The sequence below is a fragment of the Cyanistes caeruleus genome, chromosome 2 (assembly GCF_971803275.1).
Source record: "Cyanistes caeruleus chromosome 2, bCyaCae1.hap1.1, whole genome shotgun sequence".
NCBI lineage: Eukaryota > Metazoa > Chordata > Aves > Passeriformes > Paridae > Cyanistes > Cyanistes caeruleus.
In genome coordinates, this window is record NC_141702.1 from 106,025,649 (window position 1) to 106,031,648 (window position 6,000).

Here is a 6,000-nt window from a genome sequence, read left to right on the forward strand (position 1 = left end):
ATAGCATTTGAATTTCCCCTGAAGCAGCTGCTCAATGCCCGACCATTTCTCACAATTAGGGTTTTTTCACACAGAAAAGTGTCTTGAAGCCCTACACTTCTGGCCCCAGTCTCAGTGATATTCCTGCATGTGCAAAATTCTACATTTTTAGTTACTGCATCCAGAGGAGCTGTGGTCACAGAGATCCAAGATAGAACAGAGAGCTGTCATGGAAAGAGACACATTATTATGGCTTTTGTTTTCAGCATTAAGTAGCCAAAACTTTTTGGCTGTCATGAAAGAGCATCACCAGCTGCTTCCACCCCTCAGTGCCTGTGGAACCTTGTCAGGAGAGTAAATTCCCTGCTTACCATCAAGCAGTTCTGCTGCTTTAACACTTAGAGGGGCAGGAATTGCATCATTTTCCTTGAGATGGTTGAAAACAGGCATTGATAAGTACTTTGCAAGGAACATGCCACTTTATTTTCTGGACATGATTGATAGAGGGTGACTGCAACAAGCCTTGGCTCTCCTCAAAGAGAGATGTCCCTCCATGAGAGAAATGCAGTGAAACAGAGGTAAGAAGATGACAGGCAGAGGTGGACGTCCTGTGTGAGCAGCTCACAAATCCTCCTGATCCACCCTTTTCAATTGGCAGACAAATCGTCAGGCACCAGGCAAATATGACACTTTGTGACACAGAGCACCTGTAGCCTCCCTCTCACACAAGAGGTGACAAGAAAACCACAGACTTACAGTGGTTCATTGCATCCCTTGCAGGGATTTGGCCCCACACTCCTGTCTTCCTTTCCAGAAAAAAAAAACCAAAACAAAACCATGAGGCACTGTGGTTTTATATGAGAAGCCCAAGAAACAGGCCACTAATATCCCATTAGGGAACGAGGATCTCTTATTCACAATAAAAAACTCACCACTAGAAACCCATACCCTCACCACTCCCTCAGTGCAGGGAGGCACAGGAGGAAATGCTGATGGGATCAGATGGAGTGAGTGGCTGGGTGTAAAGGCACAAATACTTTAAGCAGTTGAGGAAATGTGCCCATGTGGTACCTTTTTTTTTTAATGCATAGTGGCCTTGCACATCATTAAACCAGTATATTTTAACAATTCCACTGTACATTTTGAAGGCTCCAACAACTGCAACTCTAACAATTGGTAGCATTTTACACCACTCAGGAGCAGGCTGACCCAGCCTGAGATGTACTTCACATTTCTGCTGGTCTCCTTCCTGTCTCAGAGATGGGAGAGTAAACAGGCTGAAGAGTGAATAGACAAATAATTCTGAATTTGGTACTGATCCCTCTGGGTCTTTGTGCTGGTGAGGCACAGATGGGCTGACAGACAATTTCAGGTTCAGTACTGATCTTTGCAGACCTCCATAAGCCACGCAGCTAGATAAATAATTTCAGTTTCTCTGCTGATACCCCTGAGTAAACAGATAGATTCACTTTCTGGCCAGTCCCTCTAGCAGGCCAGGGGATAAGCAAACAGAGGGAAAATCCAGGTCCTGCTGTGAACTCTCCTGTCCTTCCAAATTTAGATTTTGGATGTGAGCAGATCCTGCTCTTCACTCCCTCCCTTTGCTGAAGTGGGGTTACAACTTCAGCTGTCAAGTTTGATTTTAAAAACCAAACTTTGTCCTATCTTGTACTAATGTAAATCAACCACGCTGAGAATTATTATCTTTATTTTAAGAACTGCTAGTTTTTGAAAGGTCTGGTTGAAAATGGAGCCGCATCTCCTCTCCTACTTCTGTCTCTCATTTAAGAAAGCTTTGAAACAATAAAATGGTGTACAGCATTTTAAAATGTGCAGCAATTCCCTCTTTTCTGTATCACCCAAATAATGGTGATAATAATGCAAGACATCAGATTCAGTTTCCTATTTTGGGGTCTCTTTCTGTTTTGTTTTTTTCGTTACCCTCCTCCCTTTGGTGCTGGGGAGGAAATCCCTGACTCTTGTTCCAGTCCTGGCCCATCTTTACAGTCCTAGATGTAAAGTCCCAGATCTGAATCTGCCTCCTTGTCCCTCAGAGCTTGGCTCAGGACAGTTTATGGCTGAGGAGTCACAACAGCCTCCCAGGAGCTGTGATCTGCTCCTACTGACCCATTCTTTTTTCTTTTATGTTTTCTTAAAGAAAATCTGTCCTCTTTTAAAATAGCTAGTGAAAAACATTTAATTAAGTGAAAAAAAATCCAGATTATTTTAGCCTAGGTCTGTGGGACCTGTGGTGACCATTGCACACCGCAATTTGACCTCATGCCCCTTCCTTTTTTATTTTTTATTTTTTTTCTGTGAGGAATTCCCTGCATACATTTATCTGTCTCTCTTTCGGGAGAGAGAATAATGAGCAAGACAGAATTGAAGTACACAGTACTTTCTGGAATATTTCCTGAGATCCTGACTCAGAAGGATTCAAGAGGTTAATTTGACCAGTTATGAATTAAGAGATTAATTTAAGCAGTTATGAATTGAAAAATAAATATCTAGAAAGGATGAGGTCTTTTCTGAATCTTCTGGATTTGTGGCATCCAAGGAACCTCCTTTTCCTGCCTGGTTCCCAAGACTTAGCTCTGTCCTGTCTTGACTCTAGGGACTGGGTCTTTATGAGAGAGACTAACAATCAGATGAGTTTATTACATGCCAGTGATGCAGTGAAATTCAATTAATTTGTGTGCTCTGCTTCCCAGAATGAGAAATAGACATGGCATAAATGTGAATGATGCCGCTGCTCTGGTTCCCTGTCAGCAGATAAACGCAATCTGATGATGTTTCCAAGTCACACCATCCTTCCTTGCACACCCCTGGGTTCTGTGATGCAGCAGAAGATGGGAGGACACTCCACAAACACACCTTCCCTGGCAGAGTGCTGCTGGGCTTGCACAGCTTGGATGGAGAGGATCTTTGTGTCCTGAGGAAACCTGCAGGAGGGACCATGCATGGAAAGCCAGAAATCTGCTCTGTCTTTGGTTGAGGACTCTGGCAAGTTTAGCAGGATGAGACCCTGCCTGGCACCGTGGCACTGGTGTTACTGATGTGATGGGGCAGGGCAGTGGAAAGTTCAAAAAGAAAATCCCAGGAGGAGTAGGGTGGGAAAGGTCACCACTGAAATGGTTTTGCTCCAGCTGTCAAATTCTTCTCAATAAAGAGTATCTGACAGCTTTTTCCCAGAGGAGTGGAAATCTCTGTCCTTATAATTATCCTAAAAAGGACAACTTGATAGCTTTGAGAATTGGCAGGCTGTGACTTGAAGGTATTTGGTACAATTGAAACACTAAGTCCATCTGCAGTCCATTAAGTGCCACAAATGCTAGAAGTCAGTCCAATGTAAAAGTTATTTTTCTCTTTTGTTCAGGATCTTTTGTAAGAGAGAAAGTGGTGCCAGCTCCAGGAATTTCCTTCAGTTCTCTAGCTTTCCATTACATTTGCTGTTTTGTCTGCTGTTTGCTCCTTCTCTGTCCCACATATCACAGACTTTTTTCTGCTCATCAGTGTTCCCTCTTCCTTCTCCCTGGCCCCCTGGCATATCTTTTTCCTCATAACTGGGCATAGACACTGTGATGCACATCTGAGCTCACTTTCTGGACTGTCCACAACCCTTGGCATCTCCCATCTTTATTAAACAGGACACAGACTGATTTTCCACTGGCTCATCCATTGAAGGGGCGTTTTATTGTGCATCAGGGGCTTGCTCCTCCACTTTTTCTCCTGAAATAGCAGTAGCACTAGTAGGCTCTGGAGCTTTTGGAGCAGAGTGTGAGATTTGGTGGCTGGGGAAGAGGATAGAGAGAGTGAGAGATGACTGGCAGGTCATGGAAGTGTGGGTAGGGATTGCCTGAATTTCCCTTCATTTTCATAATGCAAAAGAAGCAACACATGAGGTAGATGCAAAAACTATCAGGATATAAACCTCACCCAGCATAGGTGGTGAAGCTCAAGGTGCAGAATGTTGTGAAAGCCATGTGCTTATATGGTTTTCAAGGGAAGAAGGGGATGGATAGAGGTGAAATCCTTCCAGGGCAAGTAAATATGCAGAAACCATTTATGGGCCAGGAGCCAGGCTTAAAGGGGCCTGAGACAGAGCCTCAGTAAAACTGCAGCAGTTTGGAATATAATGAAATCTTTGGGTGTTGTCTGCTGGTACAGGGCTCACCTCCCAGGAGAGGGAAGAAGTTTGCAGGAAAATGGGTGGTTCCTGGAAGATATTCCAGCACTGTCTCCAGACAAGCCTTTTGTGGCTGTTAAGCCAGAGCAAAAATTTAACAATGTAATAGAGTAGTGGGGGAGAGGAGTAAACTGCTGATTTTTCAGCTGTCCAAGAATTTAACTTAGAATAGATGCTACAGCTCCAGGAAAGCTGTCAGCAAGCAATGAAAGCAAATAGGGATTTTGGTTTTTTTTTTTAAAAAAAAAGTTATCTGATATCTGAGAGAGGAAATGCAATCAGTTTAGAAGAGAATGAGAGAAGGTCTTTTTTATATCTGACCTCTAAAAGCCCTGGAGTACATTGGCTAAGGAAGATTTAATTGTGTGCCAGCAGCACTGCTGGTAGAGAGTTAAGAAATTTCACCTGGAGCTGGGAGAACTTCTATAGCAGATTAAAGATAAAGGGATAAAAAAAAAAAAGCAAGCAAGCAAGCAAGCAAAAAAATCCATCAACTAAATCACCAAAATAAAACCCCACTTTTCTGACACAGTGTTTCTGGAACAGATTTTAACAGCATCATAACAGAAAATAAAGCACCCCCACAAACCTCCTGCGCTTTAATGAAATTACAAGAAATGGTAATCAAGGTATAGAGTAAATAGATAGGAGTGGGGACTGCCTAAACTGCTGGAGCTAGAAAGCTATGTTTTATTGCCCATGAACAGAGTATAAACTGTTAGTAGTGACAATCTGAAGAGCAGCATGAAAAATGAAATTTTCTTGAATTAATTTCAATTTTGAAATTAAACCCCAAAGTGTTGTGAGCAAGCTGCTATGCTAGCCTGGGAAACAGAATAGTTTTGTGAGGGTTTTAAAAGTGATGAGTGAGTGTGACAGGATGCTTCAAACCAAAGTCCTTTGGCAAGTTGTAGTCCAGAAGTGGATTTTAGACTGAATCTTGGGCATTACTTATAGAGGGAAAACTGATATGGACTTGTTGATGCCAGCATACATCTTGAGGTCTTTGTTTCACAAGATACACAGCCAAATGCTGGCATCCATTCTTCAGAAGACTGCAAGCACCAGCTTCCTGCCCAAAGTTCTTGATTTGGGCCAGAAAATAGTACTTATCAAAAGAAAAAATAAAAAAAGATATAAAAAAAAGCTGAATCTATCCTCAATAAATAATTTTTCTAAAGAATAAGGAAAAAAAAGTTACCTGTTATTGATGAGATGGAGGAACAATCTCTGTATGGGGAGGAAATGCTGGCTGGATGATGGTGCTGAACTTCCTTGTAACGCAATCATCCTTAAAGGAAATCCAGTGAAAGAGATGGCACGGGAGCAAAAGGCAATCCAACTCTGGTGCAATTACAGGTGCAAAATTGTGACTTGGCACGTTAAAAGCATGCTAAAACCACACAGGTGTCCAAGGCAGCTGGAATGGGGCAGCCACAGAGAACAGAGTGTGAAAGGTGCATGAGATCTGGTGATGGTGGCATCTGTGAATACGGCCTTGGATATGAGCAGGGAAGATCACAGCAGTCCCTCCAGCAGGGAGAAGGAAAAGGGAAAGCTGGGAGCTCTGCAAATGCTGTGCTGGTTTTTGTCATTGGAACGGGAAATGAGAGTAGGTAACTTAGCTGGAAAAAGAAGTTTGGCATTCCGTTTTCTCAGTAAAATAAAAGCTTATGGCTTTCCACCCACAAAGCACAGTAATAAGGGGTTTGTGGTCTTTAATCATGGTATTCACTGGCCAACAGGGGCAGTTGCAGGGAATAAAGGACGTGCTTGATCTTAGAGCTGTCACTGAAGTGCAAACCCCTTGGCAAAGGATGGAGGAGAGTCCAGGT